General features: G+C 37.8%; 1 protein-coding gene and 1 long non-coding RNA gene across 19 annotated transcripts in view; both read right to left on the bottom strand.

Moving 5' to 3' along the window:
- Positions 1 to 21,151, bottom strand: part of TJP1 (tight junction protein 1) — a 373,407-nt gene that overhangs the window by 114,733 nt on the left and 237,523 nt on the right. The gene's annotated exons all lie outside the window — the stretch shown is intronic.
- Positions 8,953 to 21,151, bottom strand: part of LOC123582588 — a 51,738-nt gene continuing 39,539 nt past the window's right edge. The window contains exon 2 of the long non-coding RNA XR_006704470.1: positions 8,953 to 10,148. This is a non-coding gene — a long non-coding RNA (uncharacterized LOC123582588). The remainder of the gene's footprint in view (positions 10,149 to 21,151) is intronic.

Raw genomic sequence — 21,151 nt, 5'->3', positions numbered from 1 at the left:
TGGCAGGGAGTCCCAAACTCACTGGATTAAAAAAAAAAAAAAAAAAAAAAAGACATTCCTTAAAATAAGCTGAATGATCGAGTCCCCCCCAGAGTATGTTTGGATTTTTTTTAACAATGTGTGTGTGTTTGTATGTGCTTGAGTGTCTGATAAATCTTTATAATAATACTCTTTTAAAACAAATAAACAGGGGTGCCTGGGTGGCTCAGTTGGTTAAGCGGCTGACTTCGGCTCAGGTCATGATCTCGCGGTCCGTGAGTTCGGCCCTGCGTCGGGCTCTGTGCTGACAGCTCAGAGCCTGGAGCCTGTTTCGGATTCTGTGTCTCCCTCTCTCTCTGACCCTCCCCCGTTCATGCTCTGTCTCTCTCTGTCTCAAAAATAAATCAATGTTTAAAAAAAATAATAAATAAAACAAACATAAAATATAGAAATGTGAGTAAAACTCCATTTTTAAAAAGGTAAATATGTTTTTATGTTTAAAATAATTTTTAAAAGGGAATAAAATAGCTGCATATGCTTGTAAAAGAAACACTGGAAGGAAAATTAAGAATAAATACAAGCAGTTACCTTGGAACAGGGAGGAGATATCAATAATAACTTTTTTACATATACTCTATAACATAGTTGCAACTCTGGAAACATAAAAATGTTTTACACACTTTAAGAAAATAAATGAAATGAAGAAGAAAAAAAATCTGTTAAAACTGAAAAGGAACTGAAGCAAGAAAATATACATTAAGTTGGTGACCTAACCAATGCCTCTTGCACGATTGTAGATTGTAGTTTCTTTGTATAATATATTCTAAGGAAAACAGCACTCCAATGAAATCCTAAATTTCATTCAGTAAATTATTAGTAATAATATCAGCATTATTACTTTGAAACTATTAATACATGTGTATGCGTGCATTAGCTAATATAAAATGGTTATATATTCATTTGCATATTAAGCTATATATAATAATTAGCTGCTATTTATGTGTTTTAACAAATATATTAGTATATTAATATATTAGCATTAACATAAAATAATTTATAATATTATCATTATATTATATATGATAGTTTCAAAGTTACATATAAATATATAACAATTTCAAAGTAATAATGCTTACATGTTAGTGTATGCTAATAATGTTAATATTATAATGTATGCTTATACATTGGTTATATATTAGTTAATGCATCAATATATATTAGGGTATATTAACATTCTTACAAACAAGATTTTTAGTTAAGTATAAAATCAAAGAAGCTAAATAAAAATGTTGCAATTCTAATTTAAATTTTAAAAATCAGTGTGACTTAGTTTTTAAAGTGTCTTTTAAAACATATATAAATATAAATATGTATGTGTGTGTGTGTAGAGATTTCCTAGCTCTCACCCATGAAAAAGACTAGAAAGGATGAAAACCCAATAGCAACAAACATATCTAGTGTGCATACTGTAATCTCCAGACAGGAATGCCTGGCTATAGGTCTGGAGCAAGAAATATACAAGATAATCTTGGGATATTTTGTGCCAGAAAGCAAGGAAGTTCTCAAAGGGATACAGAAGGCAACAACCAGGAGTTCCCATTAGCCAAAGATAAAACAACTTGAGCTCCCCAATATAAAAAAAAAAAAAGGCAATTAACTGAAACACACTGAATTTCTAAATCCCATGAATTCATAATAACAACAAAAAGGAAAGTGAGAGAACCCCCAAACAACTACTTATTGACTAGCCCTGGATATAACTTGGGCACCAACTTCTTATTCTGTAAGCCATCAATTTAAAGGAAAGAATATATTTACTATGAGAGTTATTTCGGATGATCAAATAAGTCTAATTGATGAAAAAAATGTTCCTTATATAATTACTACAAGGGCGCCTGGGTGGCTCAGTTGGTTAAACATCTGACTCTTGATTTTAGCTCAGGTCATGATCTCGTAGTTCATGAGTTCAAGCCTCACGTCGGGCTCCATGCTGACAGTGTCAAGCCTGCTTGCGATTCTCTCTCCCTCTCTCTTTGCCCCTCCCCTCCCCCCAAATAAATAAATAAACTTAAAAAAAAAAAAAAAGTCCAGCTAACAAGGAAATCATCTTGTAACACTTGAAATAATAGACCTAGGCAATTGATCATCAAAGGATCAAGTCACTGATCAAGATTAGCATCATTAAAAGCTAAGACAAACATTTATGCCTCCATGTGCTACAACCGAAGCAAACTGTACTATCTACAGAGGATGTCTGCCCCCAAAGTGGAACTTGCATGAAATTCAGCCTATAGGATTAACTTTCATAAATAGAAATACAGGAGATAGAGATGCAGGAGTTAAATGACTCTGCAAGGAAGCAAACAGATGAATACAGAATGAAGGAAGTTCTACATAGGAAAATGGACCCAATTTTCAAAACAAATCACTAGAAAAAAAGAAAAGCAAGTTGGGACTGATATGGACCATCTGTGGATGGATTCCTTTTCAGATCCACCTATTGTAAAAAGACATTTTTCAGACATTTGGGGAAATTTGATTATGGACTGAGTGTGCAATGATACCCAGATGTGATAATGGTATTGCAGCTACACAGGACAGTATCCCTTTTTAAGAGATGCATATGGAGGGGCACCTGGGTGGCTCAGTTGGTTGAGCATCTGCCTTTGGCTCAAGTCATGATTTCAAGGTTAGCGAGTTCAAGCCCCACATCAGGCTCACTGCTGTCAGCACAGAGCCTGCTTCAGATCCTCTGTCCCTCTTTCTCTGCCCTTCCCCTGCTTACACTCACTCAAAAACTAAAAAAAAAAAAAAAAAAAAAAAAAATGCATATGGAAACATTTAGAGTTCAAATATCACAATGCTTGGGATTTGCTTTAAAAACATTTAAGCAAGGAGAAAAGTTAAAAAGTAGAGGCAGAAATGTAGCAAAATATTGAAAATTGGTGAATCTAGGTGATGGGCATATGGGAAGTTTCTTGTATTATTCTTTCTATTTTGGAGTATATTGGAATGTTCATATACATTTGAAATTTTTTATCATGAAAATCAACAAAAACAATAAAACCAAATATTCCTGTCAGCAAAGGTGGGTATATTATAGATGACTGTCAGACACTGCAGCCATCCCTATTTGGAGACCCTATTGCACTGTGGCATCGCAGTTCTCATCAAGAGTTGGAATATTTTCCCCCCATCCCTTGAATCTGGGCAGCAATGTGACCTGTTTTAGTTAAAAGAAAAATATGACACAAGCAGAAGCTTAAAAAACACTTGGGCAATAGGGTGTGGTTTCTCTTGTTGCTAAGAATCCTGAGACCACCATGGGAAGAAGCCCCATTTGGCAGGGGCTGGAGGTCATGTGGAAAAGAAATGAGACACCCTGGCTCACAGTGTGCCAACCTGCAGACATTTGAGCGAGGGAATTCTAGACCATCCAGTTTCAGCCAAGCCACAAACTGACTGCATCTGTATGAGTGAGCTCAGGCAAGTCTAGCAAAAGAACCAGTCGGCAGCCCACAGAATCATGAACGTTTTTTAAGATGTTAAGTACTGGGTGATTTGTTACACAGCAAGGTCAAACTGATGTGTATGGCTAAATCTCCAGGAGTTCTACACAAACATATGCAAAAGAGGAGATTCTAAGTACCGTGGGGGCACATGGCATGTAATCCATAAAGGTATCTGACTGGGAATTCACTATGAATTCACATGACACTAGAAAACGTACACATGGGGGGCGCCTGGGTGGCTCAGTTGGTTAAGCGCCTGACTTCAGCTCAGGTCATGATCTCACAGTCCGTGAGTTTGGGCCCCACGTGGGGCTCTGTGCTGACAGCTCGGAGCCTGGAGCCTGCTTCAGATTCTGTGTCTCCCTCCCTCTCTCTGTACCTCCCCTACTCACACTCTGTCTCTCTCTCAAACATAAACATTAAAAATTTTTTTTTAAAAAAAAGGAAAATGTACACATGGAAACCACTGTAAAGACAATGGAGGCTTTGCTAGATGGCCTCCTTTTGTCTGTACAGTGAGGGCTATCAAATCGAGTAGTCACTTCACTGATAGAGGCACGTATGACTGATGGACCATGGAGAACTTTTTTCTTTTGAGGACTACAGAGGTCCGGCTCTGCCTCCAGTCACCAATCCCAGACAAAAGAGAAATAGTCTTTGGGATTGCTGGCAGATGGCACCGCCTTTCTTCCCTCACAATTCTGCAATCCAAGTAGCCAGTGCATAAATAGAGCACACATCTGTGAGAGTCTGGCTGACCCTCCCTCCTCTAAGCACCACAGCTGGGGCTATGCTAGCATATATGAACACATCTGGGGCACTCTCCAACAGGGCACATTGCACCCTTCGTCCTGAAAGAACAAATCATGTTTCCTATTTACCACAGATGTCCACCTGCAAATGCTGGACTCAGGTATAAGGACTAATTAGAGAGTGTTTAAAGTACCACAGGAAAAAAAATGATCACAGGAGTCACTGAGGTGCATATGGATATTTTAACCAAGGTATTTTTTACTAAAGGAAAAATATTAAAGGATTTTTAAACATCTTTTTAAATGTTTACTTATTTTTGAGACAAAGAGAGAGAGCTGCATGAGCAGCGGAGGGTCAGAGAGAGAGGGAGACACAGAATCTGAAGCAGAGTCCAGGTTCTGAGCTGTCAGCACAGAGCCCAGTGTGGGGCTCAAACCCACGAACCGTGATATCATGACCTGAGCCGAAGTTGGACGCTTAACTAACTGAGCCACCCAGGCACCCCTAAAGGGTTTTAAATCATGACTGATTAATTTAGCTAAATCACATAACTTTAAAATAATCCTCCAAAGGACTGTATGGCTCCTCTTAGTATCATCAGCAAAATACTAAACCTATAAAAAAATTCAAGACAGTTAAGTATTTCTCCATAATACTAGCTATTTATTTGCAACTATTTTAAAATCAATTTGATACTTTAATTTTTGATGAATATGGCTATTTTCAGTACATTAGAATTACTCTTCTCACAAATGCCGCCCACATTTACATGTTAATTTATCCAACTTCTTCATTTATATTTTTAAAGGTGCAATATAATTTTTAAGTACATTTTTTAAAGCACAGAATCTTATAAGTAAATGGCCATATTTTATACTCTTTTGAATTAGCAAACTATTATTTAGTAAACGTTGCAAATGCCTTTTTGGACTATGTATGGATTTGGAATGAACATTATTCAAAAAAGCCTAACAACACAAAAAGATCATTAAATATGGTATTTGGGAAGACTGGACTTTAAAAGCTAAGAAAAATTGGTGGCAGCTTCATTATCTATGGAACTACCTACAGGGGACAAATGAAGAACCTGCAGCTGAGCTGAAGGTTGGTGCAGCAGAAGCCAGGGCCCCACTCGGCCTCCTTAACTTGGGACAGAACTTTGATTTCCTGCTCCTGACAGTCCTGCCTTTTCCTATTGAAAGGGCAAAACAGGGGCGCTCAGTCAGTGGCTCAAGTCAGTTAAGCCTCCAACTTCGGCTCAGGGCATGATCTCGCGGTTTGTGAGTTGGAGCCCTACATCAGGCTCTGTGCTGATAGCTCGGAGCCTGGAGCCTGCTTCGGATTCTGTGTCTCCCTCTCTCTGCCCCTCCCATGCTCTGTCTCTGTCTCTGTCTCTGTCTCTGTCTCAAAAATAAAATAAAAACAGTTAAAAAAATTTAAAAAAAATGAAAGCACAACACAAAGAGCTGAGGAAAAGCCATTAGCTTCATTATCATTCTACCTAATACTAAAATAAATGTTCTCTCCTGTTAACAAAGTGTGGACACATATGCTGAAAGCATCAGAAAAAACATAATGGAAATAATCTGGGAAAGGTCTTCTGGGACTAAAGTTTCCTTATCTGTACAACAGAGGGAGTGACCTGGGAGATTGGGGTGTGTTGGCGGGGGGGAGGGGGATGCTGGATTAATCTTAAGACCATTTCCAGCCATAACTTTCAGTGATCTAAAAAGTCAAAAGCTTTTGATCCCTGACACTATGAGGCTAATATCGGATGTGGTTATTTGTAGGTTTTACAAGTTCAGGGAAAATACAGATGATAAAACCATAGACTCTGCTTCTATGAACAGCTCTAATTTTAAATGGATCTAATTTTAAAGATGATGAATATTTCCACATGAGAGTATATATATGAAAGTGAAAAATTTTATAAAAGCTGGACAAATTAGAAAACACGCAAAAAATCCAGCTAAGCTTCAATCTGTGTGCGAGAGAGTATGTTTTGAAAGGGTGTGGTTTCCTGACTCTGGATTGTTTGGAAATATTCTGACAAAGCCAAATTCATTTCTCTGATATCTGAACACAGCAAGGAACTCGTGCCTAAAATAGCATAAAACATGATATTCCTATGCATGTAATCAATGTAAGTCAACTAAAAAATGTGACAGATGCCCATAAGATTTTTAATCTGTGTTCTCATAATTCCTTTTGTAGAGATAGTCTCTGCCATTGGCTGGACTAGAAAAATTAGCAACACTTAGCATACTTTTCACTCACTTGTTCATTAGCGCAGTTTTCACCTATTCAACAAGTATTTTTAGAACTCTTACTATGTGCCAGAAACCACTTCTTTTAAAATCCTTCCAGGTTTATTTGTTTAACTTCATACTCCTTTACTCTCTCTCTTGTCTTTGGTAGGTATGATGCCATGTTCACACTACCCAGGAGCACATTTAAACTGTGGTACTCAAAGCAGAATGCTCTCTTATGAAGGGAAAAACCGAATCCACATACATGGGTCAGGAGGAGCAGATAAATAGATGAGCAATTCGGTATTTTTTACCCTCCCCCTCCCACCTCAAGAGAAATACAGTTCTGGCTGCACTTAATGTTGTTTCTTCCTCTGTTGTAAAGAGAAGTTATGCCTGCGGTGACCTACTTTTACAGAGTGAATCTGAGACAGAAATAACAGACAAAAGACTTTATAATATATAGTAAGTAATTATAAACATGTGTGATTGCTTTAACATAAAAAATATTTTATGTGGATGGAGATTATATATTATTCTGCATTATTTCCTTCTCTGTGCATAAATGTTAACAAAACAACAGAAGAACCAGTTAATAGTGGCAATCAGTAGTAATTAATAGGACTATTTGAACAATGTATTAGAAAAATGTAACAAGATTTTATGTTTTTCTGTCCTCTGATATAACAATTTAACTCTTAAAAAATATTTATTGGGTATTTAAATTTTGTAGGCTTTATATTGTATATTTTTAAGATATATAAATTTAAGACTCCTTAAAAGGAAAATATAAATACAACAGGGCTAAACAGATACATTTAACTACCACCGCCCACAAAAATAATAATGCCCTGCTTCTTTCAGTGCCATAATACAATAGGATATTTTTATTCTTTCTGTTTCCTTTTCAATAACACTTGTCTGAACCACCTGTAGCAGTTTAGACATCCTTTGTTTATGTGGTCACAAAACTGAATAGTCATATGTAAAATTCACTTTGACTTGCAGCTCTGTTCAGCTCAAACCCACGTGACACGGATCCCTGGTGTCAGCCCAGTGTAATGACATTAAGCTAAATATCCTCTCAACAAAACCATTTGAGGGTGGAATGCTTAGGATTTCATTTACTAGCAAGGACAGGTTTTTAGACTTGTGGGAATTCACTCCCACCTCTCCAAAAACATCCATCCACATTGTACCTAAAGGCTTGTTAATCAGGTTGTTTGCACCTATAAATTCATCACATAGGCTATCCCTGTCTAAAATATCTATTTTATAAAACTTTATTTTAAAGTAATTGTAGAGTCACAAGAACATGCAAAGAAATGTTCAGGGAAATCCCATGCTCCCTTCACCCAGCTCCCCTGATGCTAGCATCTTACACAACTCTCATACAATATGGAAACCAAGAAATTGACAGTGGTGCTTTCCAAAGACTGTGTTCAGACTTCGCCAGTTATATAAGGGCTTGTGTTGTGCATGTGCGTGTAGCTCTATGCAACTTGATCGCTGTGGTCTTATATAGCCACAACCACCACCACCAAGATACTCAACGGTATTTTCACCACAAGAATCTCTTATGTTCCCTCTCCCACCAATCTCTAACCCCTGGCAACTAATAATCTGTTCCCCATCTCTATAATTACATTACTTCATGAATGTTACATAAATGGAGTCATACAGTATATAACCTTTTGGAATTGGTTTTGCTCACTCAGCATGTTTTCCTTAGGGTTTATACTAGTTGTTGCATGTATCATTAATTCATTCCTTTGTAAAAATAATACTAATACTAATACTAATACTAATACTAATACTAATACTAATTCCTTCCTTATTCCACCTTATGGAGGTATCATAGTTTAACTATTATCCATTGAAGGACATTTAAGTACTTTCCAACTTGGGAATAGCATGAATAAAACTACTTTGAATATTTGTGTACAAATCCCTGCCTGAAAATAACTTTTCATTTCTCTGGGACAAATGCCCCAAAATTCAAATGCGGGGTCCAATGGTAAATCCTATTGGGGGGGGGGGTTGAGAAGAACGGTAGAAATATTTTTCAGAGTAGCTGTACCATTTTACATTCCAACCAACAATGTATGAGTAATGCAGTTTGCTTCCTTGCCAGCATATGGCGTTCTCACTGTGTTTCATTTTGGCCATTCTGGTAGGTGTGTAATTGTATCTCATTGTAATCTTAATTTGCCTTGCTCTAATGGCTAATGAGAAATTCACCTGTATATCTCCTTCAGGGAAATGTCTACGTCTTTTGTCCATTTTCTAACAGGATATTTATTTATTTATTTATTTTACTCTTGAGTTTTGAGAGTTCTTTATATAGCCTAGATATAAGGACTTTGTTGGATATGTAGTTTGCAAAATATTTTTTCGTGACTCTTTTCTAATGACATTTTTTCCCTTTTCCAATAATTAAAAAAAAATTGAAACAGTCATTTCCAAAAAGGAATCATTTTATTACCATATGAGTTTTTGCCACAACCTAAATATAACACCAAATGACTCAGATTCAGTCACTTTATCCTTTCATAGGCTTCTTAGGGCTTCATCAAAGATCACTAAAAACTTCTGAAGAAACAGCATATAAATGTCTGTTTTACTGTCCTTTTCCCTCCATTCTCATCTTCAGTGTTACTCCAAATTAGAGAAGGACATTCCTTTTGTCCCACAACACTTGAAAATACGATTTTACACCCGGCCAATTCGTTAGTATCATTTTATACTGACAACAATGACAATCATCTTATAAGGCAAAGATGCTTAGGAGGCTCTCTCCCTGCATTTCTATAAATTCAAACATCTCATTAAATGCTTCTGCACATTTTGAGGAAATGGAAAAGTGACCCAAAACTTGGATTATGAAAGCCTCAATTTCATAGGTAAATAATCACACTGCTTCTGTTTTTAAATGCTTTTTTTTTTTAAAGAGTATGTGTATGAGGCATGTAGGCATTTAATAGGTAAGATCATTTCAGTTTCTTTGGTGAGAAGTTTGTAGATTGAATGGAACTTCCAAAATTTACATTTGAACTATCCTGGATCTGCAAACAGAAAGCAAAGTAGAATGAGATGTCAACAATCTTTATGCCTTTTTTGTTGTCTTCAGATTTCATTAAAATCTTCACACAAATCAAGAAGATGACTCAAAAGTTTAATTTTAAATCAAAATACAGCTGGGCAGAACATTTGATCTGATGTGCTACGGACAGCAGGATGGTTGCAGAGACCTGAGAGAATTAGCTCTATACCATAAGGGGCAAACGTATCTGGCATTTAGGTTTCCTTGTTTGCCCACAAGGGTGCATTACTGTAACCTGTGAATCAGAAAATGTAAGCTGCATAGAGCAACAGGGAATAAAACCATAATGCATATTCATTCGTGTGGTATGTCTAAGATTGTTCAGCAGCAGCTATTTCCAACTGATTATTGATCTCTTTTGGGGAGATGAGAAAACTTTTCATTGATTGAGAAGTACTCGTGGATCTCAGCCCAAACTGGTGGGATTCGGCTTCCAAATGTGCCTTCACATCACCTTCTCCATGCCCAGTTCCAATGTCCATTCTGTGTATTGTGTAGCATGCCCTGTTTTGCTGATTTGACTCCCCAATCCAGTTGAATGCGTCCTTCCATCTGTTAGTAAAACACCAGTCTTTTAGCTTTCTTTTTCAATGAGACGTGGGCCATGCTGGCATTGCTATTGTAATCGTTAATTATCTGAATTCTTTGAAGACATGATCAGAATATTCACAATGTTAACATTTTAACAAGCACTATCTTAAAGCACAACAGTTAATCAACGGGCCACGTCAAAGCCATATTCTTAACACTCATGATTACAACATCCTTAATTACACACTTAAATCTCCTTGCTCGGAGTGATGCAACAATGGATGATGATCCATTACTATGAACTGTAAATCACAGATACCATGAGTGTTAGAGTAAAAAGGGTGACAGCAACTACAGAGAGTAGATCATCTATGCAGTACATTTTGGCAGTAAAGCACCCCTGCTTTTGGCCCCTATTTGGAGGCCACCTCACGGGTTTCATACTTTTCCCTCAACCTTCAGTGCCCACCACCAAAAGCCAGGGAGTGGTTTCCTGTGACAAAGGGTTTTCAGTGCTAGAATCGGGACATTGGGCAACAGAAGACATCTAGTCACCCTAGTGTGAAATGCAAAAGAGTTATTCTAGAAAGCCCTAGAATAACTAGTCACCCTAGCGTGAAATGTAAAAGAGTTATTCTAGAAAGCCCTCAGAGTAGGATTGCCCCTCTTACTGGCTCTGGTCATCCCTTGACCTGATTACGTTCATTCCAGAGGACCAGAGAAGGAAGTTTTGGAGAGCAGATACATGGGCTGGTCTCCATCTCTTCCTCCTCCTCTGCCATGTCCCCATTTCACTCTTGGTTCAGAAATTAAAACTGTATATAGTCTCCTCACTTTCCCTTTCCAGGAAGGAAGAGACAGAAGTTGGAGGGGCAAACCCCACAATAGGAAGGCTGCAGTATGAATGCTCCCAAACTTTTCCAGTTTTTCCACTCCAATGCCGTGGAGTAAAGCTGCACCATTATCGCCCTGCTGTAAATACAAAGCATTCTTCTCCATAATTCATTAATTGTTTCCTTATTAGATGTCACTCACGGTGCCGTCTGGAATATGAGAAAGAATAAAAGGAAGGTCTCTGTCTTCAAAGAATCTGCAGTCTAGACAGGGAGACAAATAAAAGGAGAACCAGTAGAGCAAGGGCTAAGAACACAGAGAGGGAACTAAGCAAGCAGAGAAAAGGAAAACTTGGATGGAGGTTTGGGGGGGAAGGTGTTCCTAGGAGAGAACTTGGTGGAAGTGTGACTATCTTAAACAGAAAATCGCTAACCTCAGAATCAGAGTTCCTATATTGCAAAGTCCTTGAAGTATGTTTCAAAGGGTACCACCAGTTTGAGGACTGTTCCTCTAAAAATAGGACACTGACATTTCCCAAGAGCAGCAAGAAGAACTCACAAGAGGGGAATGTGACTGCATAAGGCTGACAAGGGGAAGGAGTCTTATCCCCTCCCCACTTGCCTGGAAGGCTGGGCCTTAAACGTGGTGGTAGGGCACTGAGCCAGCATTCCAATGTAGTCTGAAGTTGAGTTTGGCTAATCTACGACAAAAAGCTTACCAAGCAGAAGGGCAGGGGGAAAATATTTCAGCAAAAATATTTAACCCACTGAAAATAATTTATACTTGTGTACAAACAACCTGCTGATTAAAAATGATTCTTAACTACTCATTAAAAGGAGGCCCACCCTTTGGGACCTATACTTTGCAACACTTAGGTACTATTTAATGGGAGTTACAGTATAAGCAAAATATTAAAAGGCTGCATTTCTTTACATGCTATAATTTTACTTTTGACTAATTCCAACTTTCTCTGTGCTCAATTAGTCTGACTTAGTGAAGTTTTGTCGTGTACAAGCTGTGAAGTCCTGACTTGTCTCTCAACTTGCCAGCAAGAAGTAGCAGGATCAGTAAATTCCCAAGATTTTAAAAAGCTCAAAACTGTAGCCCTTCTTCTCCTTTACTAATTTTAAATGACTGTAAGCCATTGGGAAAGTAAAAGTTATCACCAAAAATATAATCTATATCCTTCTTTTTTCAATTAAAATTTTTTTAACGTTTATTTATTTTTGAGAGACAGACAGAGATAGAGCACAAGTGGCAGGAGGGGCAGAGAGAGAGGGAGACACAGAATATGAGGCAGGCTCCAGGCTCTGAGCTGTCAGCACAGAGCCCATGTGGGGCTTGAACCCACAAACTGTGAGATCATGACCTGAGCCAAAGTCAGACGTTTAACTGACTGAGCCAGCCAGGTGCCCCATAATCTATATCCTTCTTGACCATAGCTGATATGGCTGAGAATCAAATTTGAGTTTGTGGTCTCTGTCTTCTGATTTCTTGAAGTGTGACACATAACAAAGTTGGGTTCAACGCCATAAATGGGATTTCCAAAGCCTGGAGACCTATGAAGAATTCCCATAACTAGGGGCATTTCCTGAGGTGGTGGGATAGAGAAAGGTGTTTTCATCTGCTGGTAAAATTTTAACTAGGAAGCTCAAGTTAAACTTTTTTATTTTGAGAAGGGGTGAAAATTTGGGCAAGGGAGAACTTCCATATGTAAGTATACAAGGAAGAATGAATGTTATGATCAGAAGTGCAAATCTTTGATGAAGAAATATAGAAGGACCATTTTGCGGGTCCCTTAACACCTGCTGCCCAAGCAACAAGAATGATGTTTTCTTAAGTTACACATTTCTTCTCTGCATGTGAGAAGAAAATATCACTTCTGAAATGCTAAATTAATCTGTGGTTTGAGACAAGCAAAGTTGCATAATGGTCCTTGCTTTGCCAGATATATCCTGACCATGTGCATCAGTTGCTTATCAATAAAAATGAAAATCACTGCTTTTTACAAGTTGGTGTGTTGAGGATTAAATGGGGTCACATATGAGATAGCACACAGGCACTCAATAAATATCTGCTTATTGCTTTTGCTGAATTATTCTTTGCTTCCATTTTTAATTTTGACTTGCTATTTGATATTTACTGTTCTTATTTTTTTTATCAGTGTAAGGTCAGAAGAGTTAAGCAACCATTCTGAAGATGAAAAAAGTTATTTTCTAGGCCAGATTCAATTATTGAGTATCTATCATGTTCTATATGCTGGGGACTCAGCAGTTAAGAAGTCCTCAGCAGACAAAAAGCCCTTTCCCCACAAGCTTCCACTGCAGTGGAGAAAGACAGAAACAAATACAATAAGTAAGAAAAACACACGTTAAATGGTAGAAAGTGCTAGGGAGAAAAATCAAGTGAAGAAGGATAGGGAATCCTTAGGAAAGGCAGAGGACAGTTCATTTTGTGGATTCAGGAATGTCTCATTATGAGAGCGCAGGGAGTGAGCCATGTACACATCTGAGGAAGACCTTCCAGGCAGAAGGGATGCCAACTGCAGGGTCTCTGAGATGGGAGAGGCCTTGGTGTGTCTGAGGAACAGCAAGGAGGCCAGCATACTGGAGCAGAGTTAAAGGGAAGCATGTCAAGGAAGTAAAGGAACTATAGCAGGGCGGGTGGGTCACACTGGGCCTCAGAGGCTTTTTTTCCTATGTGAAATGGCAGCCACTGGAGGAATGTGAACAGGAAGTGAAATGGAGCAATTGTTTTAACAGAACACTCTGCCGTATGCAGACAATGAAGTGAGAGGGCAAGGGTGGAGGCAGGAAGGCACCTAATGCAGCCTAAAGATGAGGTCTGCTGGTCTGGACTAGGCAGCATGGCTGGAGGTGCTCTCTGTGAATTCCAGATGTAGTCTGAAGGTAAGGCTGACAGGGTGTGTTGACAGACTGGATACAGAGTACAGAGAAAAAGAGGAGTCAAGGTTAATGCCGAGACTTGTGATATGTGCAACTGGAAGGATGGAAATGCCATAAAATAAGATCATAAAGACTAGAAAAAGCAGATTTTGAAGACTGATATCAGGAGCTAGTCTTGGACACATTATATGTGAGTCCCATGTTAGACATCCATATAGGAGTGTTGAGTCAGCAGTTGGAGATGTGAATATGGACTTTAGGGAAGAGAGCCAGGTTGGAAGCACTGATGATCATCAATTTAAGACGCCTTAAGCCAGTGGTGCATGAGCTCACAAAAGAGTTGGTGTAAATGCAGAGAAGAGAACCAAAACCAAGCTTGGGGCATGCCAATGTTGAGAGGTTAGGGAGAAGGGGTAAAGGCAACTGAGAGTAAGTGACCACCACTAAGATACAGGAGGTGTCTTAGAAGCCAAATGAAGAAAACATTTCAAGAAGGGACTGATTAATTGTGAACTGTGTCAAAGGCTATTGCTAGGTGAGGAAGATAACCAAAAGCTGACCAAAATTGATACTCCAAAATCTTCAAAAAATTTATGTTAAGCTAGTCTTTAACATAAGACATTTTTTAAATTCAGTTTTCAATGTTTTCAGAAGGCCTTACAATTAAACATGAGAGCTTCCACACATATTTATCTCTTTTCCTAAATCCTAAAATGACACTAAAGATAAGAAAGCTATAACACATAAGAACAAAGAGACAATATAGGTCAGGATGTGTCTCCTTCCCCTCCCGCTCCCCTAAACTCTAAGCACATCCCGGAATCTATTCAAAGATGGATTTTCCAGCTAGGTCTAATTGGTCTCCTCAGGCATTCCAGAGGAATGGAAGCCCCAGAGACAGCAAAGGAAACACAGAAACCTCCCAAGACTAGAGCAGATATGTAAGGAGATGACAACCTTGGCGAGTGACAAGAATAAATACGTAATAAATAAGGTAAAAATAATGACAGAGCACTACATCTAAATGGCAAACTTCAAAATAAAATGTATTTATAATCTATTTTCATTATTATAAAACAGCAGAGAATGCCAGCTCACAGACTTCTTCTCCTGCCCAATGCCCACCTGTGGCAGGTAGGACGTCAACATTCACCACTGGCTTCTCAAGTCCTGCACTTTCCTAATCTGTACTCCTTCTCAGGTATACACACCAGGGGGACACACTGGCCTTTTCCATCACCCCAGACTGCCTCCTCTCCAAAATCACAACACTCGAACACTGCAATCTCAGACATGAGATTAGCCATGTCAAGGTAAATGGGGATTGCAAACAGTGGGGATCGCAAAGAGCTAGGAGTCGACAAGGTCAGACCTAGAAAGAGGTTCAAGGAGGAATAAAAGGGTTAGGGTTACAGAAAAGTGTCTGAAAACACATAAATGCCTAATTCAAATAAATGCCTCTTGAAGAAATTAGTAAATATATTTTATTAATGTTTATTTATTTTTGAGAGGGGGAGAGAGAGAGAGAGAGAGAGAGAGAGAGAGAGAGAGAGAGAATAAGCAGGGGAAAGGCAGAGAGAGAAGGAGACACAGAATCCGAAGCAGGCTCTGGACTCTAAGCTGTCAGCACAGAGCCCAATGCAGGGCTTGAACTCATGGACTGCGAGATCATGACCAGAGCCAAAGTCAGATGCTCAACCAACTGGAGCCACCCAGGTGCCCTGAAATTAGTAAATATTTTTTTAGTACATACTATATGCAAAGCAACATGCTACAAACTGCTATGTGCCTTGGTTATCTACTGCTACATAATAAAATATAGTGACTTAGGACAATAAACATTTATTATTTCATGCAGGTCAGGAATCCAGGAGCAGTTTTGCTGAGTGGTTCTAGCTCAGGGGCTCACATGAGGTTGCCGTCAAGATGTTGACCAGGGATGCAGTCATCTGCTTGACTGGGCTGGATTGAGCCACTTTCAAGGTGGCTCACTCACATGGCTGCTGTCTGGAGTACCTCAATTCCCCACCACATACACTGTTCCATAGGACTCCTTGAATGCCCTCATGACAAGGCAGCTGACTTCCCTCAGAATGGCTGATCGGGCAGAGGACAAGGAGAAAGCCACAGTGCTGTGTATGACCAGGTCTACAGTACACACCATCACTTCTGCCTTAGTCTGTTCATTAGGAACCAGTCACTAAGCCCAGCCCACATTCAAGGCGAGGGAATTAAGCTGACCTGAAGGGAAGAAGATCAGAGATTTTTAAAACCAGCACATTGCATATCTGGTTCCACAGGAATGACTACAGTACACTGTTGAAATAAGCACACATGTAAGTAAGTATAACACAAATCAGAATGTGACAAATACAAGAAAGGGAGATGTGCCATATGTAGATTTCATGAAGAAAATAATAATTTAGCCAAGGATCAAACCTTTGAGGTGTTCCTCAAAATCTCCTCAAGATATTAAGTCTAAGAGACTCCATTTGATAAAATCTGAAGTTTTATTTTGGTTCTATCTTTTAAAAACTTATTTATAAGGATCACATTTCACGATTGCAGTATTATTTGGAAGCCTTTTTTACTGATGATATAAGTTGCCCAGTTTATTATGTAATTATAAATCACATATTTTATTTACTGTAATATAAAAAAGATGTTAAAATAATAAAGCACCACCAATTCTCTACATGTAAGAAAAGTGTTAAAAGCAATCTTTTAGAAGAATAGTTGCTATATTACTTATGCTGGAAAGTTACATTTTTAAATTTGTTTCTAGTTGGCTTACTCTGTGACTCCATAAAGGCAGTCTAAATAGATAATTAATAATAGCTAGAACTTCAGTTCTTGATATGTTTAACATAATGTAAACTTGAATATAAATGTTAGTATGCACTGAACAACAGAGCCTCAAAATGCATGAAGCAGAAGCTGATGAAGCTGAAAAGAGAAACAGGTTAAGTCCTCATTTATAGTTAGGGACTGCAATCCCCCTCTCAGTAACTGAGGACTACTGGATAAAAAAATCAGCAGGGATAGAGAAGATCTGAGCAACACAAGCTAACAGGATCTTACTGACATATACAGTACACTAAACAATCTCAGTAAAATACAAATTATTTTTAAGCACTCATGGAACACTCATCAGAAGAGACCTTATGTTGGGCCATAAACCATGTTGCAAAAAATTTAAAGTAACTGTAATCACACAAGTGTGTTCGCTACCATAATGAAATCAAATGAGAAAAGAATAATTATGTGGAAATAAAACATTTCTAAATAATCAATGTGCAAAAAAACACCTCAAAGGAAATTTAAAAATATATAGAACTAAATGAAAATGAAAGCACAACATATCAAACATGTGGACACAGCTATAGCAGTGGCTGAGAAGCAAACGTATAGCACTAAAAATGCTTATATGAAGAATGCAGAATGGTATCAAATCAATAACCTAACTTCCTACCTCAAGAAACTAGAAGGGAAAAAAAGAGAGTAAAAACAGCACAAAGCAAGCAAAAGGAAGTAAAAAAGATAGGAGCAGAAATTAATAAAATTGAAAATAGAAAAACAAAAGAAGAAAGCAAAAAAACAAAAGGCTGGTTCAGTGTGGAGGGTGGGGAGAAGGTTCAATAAAATTGATAAACTTCTGGCAAGAATAAAAGGAATAAAAAGAAAACAAAACAATTATCATAAGTGAAATAAGCAGTATCATTACAGATCCCAAAGTCATTAATAAGATAATAAGGGAATATGATGAATAACTTTATGCTCAGAAATTTGATAACTCAGAAGAAATGGACCAATACTTACAAAATCACAAGTTATCAAAACTCAGTGAAAATGAAATAGTCAATCTGAATAGCCTATTACCATTTTTAAAAATTGAACATCTAATTTAAAAGTTTCCAAAAGATAAATCTACAGGGCAAGAAGGATTCACTGCACACTTCTACCAAACATCTAAGGAAGAATTACCACTAATCAAAATCCCCACAAGACTTTTGTATATACAAACAAACCTATTCTATGGGCACCTGGGTGACTTAGTCAGTTAAGCACCTGACTTTCAATCTCAGCTCAGGTCTTGATCTCAGAGTGGTGAGTTCAAGCCCCATGTTGGGCTCTATGCTGGGCATGAAGCCTACTTAAAATGAACAAAATTGTTCTAAAGTATACACGGAAAGGCAAAGGAATTAAAATAGCTAAATCAACTCTGAAAAACAAAAGAGAATAAAATGGGAGGAGTCAGTCTACAAGATTTTAAGACCTATTATATAGCTACACTAATCCAAACTATGGTATTAGCAACGATCAGTGGAATCCAGTATTAGACCCACACAAATATGTCTAACTCATTTTTGACAAAGCAGCAAAGGCAATTCAATGAAAGAGGGATGGCCTTTTGAACAACTGGATAACTGGATATCCATCAGAAAAAAATGAGCCTGGATCTAAACCTCATACCTTATACAAAAAATAATTCAAAATAAATCAGACACTGCATGTAAAACTATAAAATCTTTAGAGGAAAAAAAGGGAAAATCTTCAGGATCTAGGGGTAGGCAAGGATTTCTTAGACTTGACACCAAAGGGACAATTCACCAAAGGAAATACTGACAAATTGGACAATATCAAAATTAAAAACTTTTGCTCTGCCCAAGACCCTGTCAAGAGGATGAAAAGACCAGCTACAGTTTGTAAGAAAATATCTGCAAACCACTCATCTGACAAAAGCCTAGAATATATAACATACTCTTCAAAGTCAATAGCAAAAAAAACCAAACAATCCAAGTTAAAAATGGGCAAAAACCAGATATTTCATTGAAGGTGATATTCAGATGGTTAATAAGCATATGAAAAGATGTCCAACATCATTAGACCTCAGGGGAATGCAAATTAAAACCACAATGAGCTATCACTGCATATCTTTCAATTACATACCTATTTGGTGACAACATCAAATTTTAGAAAGGATGTGGGAAAACTGGATCACTCATACATTGCCGCTGGAAATGTGATATGGTAGAGATACTCTAAAAAACAGTTTGGCAGTTTTTTATAAAACGAAGCATGCAATTACCATACCCAGCAATTACACTCTTGGGCATTTATCCCAGTGAAATGAAAATTCATATTCACACAAAAACCTGTATACAAATGTTAACAGCAGTTTTATTATAATAGCCCCCCCAAATCAGAATCAGCCCAGATTTTCCTCAACAGGTGAGTTAAACACACACACACACACACACACACACACACACACACACACAAAACTGTGATCTATCCATACCATGGAATATTATTCAGTAACAAAAAGGAACAAACAATTGATATAAGCAACAACCTGGATGGATCTCTAGGAAATTATGTTGAGTGAAATAAGCCAACCCCAAAAGGTTCATTCTGTACTGAATCCTTGATCCTGTTTATATAACACTTTGAAATGATAAAATTTGAGAGACAGAGGATAGATTAGCTGGATGTGTTAGGGGAAGGGAGAAAACTGCATGTGGTTATAAAAAGGCAACATGAGAGATTCCTGGAGTATTTTTTAGAGAAAAATATATAAAAGTTAGGTAAGGATAAGTATACACTTTAAAGGCTCTATTTTTACCCCCATGAGCTTCATAATGAACACAATGGCCACGCTATCAAAACTAAGGAGGAACTGGTTCCCTGCGGTTATTTATCAATATATCAAAACTAAAATAAATACAAGTAAATTCTTGTATTGAAAAAATTCAAAGCTCTATAAAATGTTAATTTTACAAGGTTACTAAATGTGTTTATTTTCAGGATCATGAAAGCAATTTCCTTAGATCAAAACCCAAACCCTCTGAAATGAATATCCTTTGTAGAGAATGACTTACATAATGCTGTTCTGCATTATGTAATAATGAAATGATAGGGGGTTTTCTTTCACCAAACAGATGCACATCACATCACGGGAGCAACAGTACATCTGCATTTCTACCTTCACCACATCACCACTAGACTTCAATGAATCATTTTTAAGAAAATCAGTATGTCACAGCACTTTTACTAAGTTGTAGAATACATGGAAAAATGACAAGGCCATTCTCTTGCCATGGTACTGTCAAAGGAAATCCCATGATTACTTGGAAAATATACATTTAACTAAATTAAAACCATGTGCAAAATGTAACATTTTATATACCATGTAGAGAATACAGAAAGACAAATACATAGAGAGAATTATCAAAAACTACAAACAAGAGACAGAGTCTATGTACTGGCAATTAAAGCATAGCTTCTGTAGTAGGGTGCATGGTGTCCCCCAACAAGATATGGCCACATCCTAGCCTCCAGCACCTGTGAATATGACCTTATTTGGAAAGTGTCTTTATAGATGTAAGTCAAGGATTGAGATAGAGACCAGCCTAGCTGATCCCAATGGACCGTAAATCCAATGACAACTGTCCTTATAATAATGAGGCACAGAGAGATCTGACAAAAACACAAGAGGAGAAGGGGAGGTGAAGACAAAAGACTGAAAAGGCCACCAGCCAAGAATGCCCAGGAATGCTGGACAGCCACCAAAAACTGGAATACAGAGATCAGATTCTCTCCTAGATCTCTGAAAACAGATAAATTTTGGCCTTCCATCCTCCAAAACTGTATGGTAATTTGTTACAACAGCCACAGAAAAGTAGTATACTCCCTTTATTAGAGAATACAATTCACATACTTGCCAATCAAAGCAAAACATGAGAATCACTCTTTTAAATTCACGATAGAACAGATCCAGAACCTAACTTACGTAACCATGAGACCTCCAAACTGGTTGTGAATCCAGAACAAATAAGAAACAACTGAACAGAAAGGTATTAGGAAGAGGGGAAAAAAGTTTGAAAACAATTTTTTAAATGTTTTTATTTATTTTTTGAGAGATAGAGTGTGGGTGGGGGAGGGGCAGAGAGAGACAGAGGGAGACACAGAATCTGAAGCAGGCTCCAGGCTTCAAGGTGTCAGCATAGAGCCCAACATGGGGCTCGAACCCACAAACCGTGAGATCATGACCTGAGCCGAAGTGAGATGCTTAACTGACTGAGCTACCCAGGCACCCCTAGAAAGAATTTTTAATTCTGTTCAAAGGGAAACAATACCATCACCACCAAAAAAAGAAAAATCAAATAAGTGATTCCCTGAATTAATAAGCATTCTGTAAAAAATAAGCATAAAATTGGTGAATACGAGGTAATTGGTATCTTTTGTATACACTAGAAACACTAGTTTAAAATATAATAGAGA

The sequence above is a fragment of the Leopardus geoffroyi genome, chromosome B3 (genome assembly GCF_018350155.1).
Source record: "Leopardus geoffroyi isolate Oge1 chromosome B3, O.geoffroyi_Oge1_pat1.0, whole genome shotgun sequence".
Classification (NCBI taxonomy): Eukaryota; Metazoa; Chordata; class Mammalia; order Carnivora; family Felidae; genus Leopardus; species Leopardus geoffroyi.
This window is presented reverse-complemented; position numbering and strand designations above follow the sequence as displayed.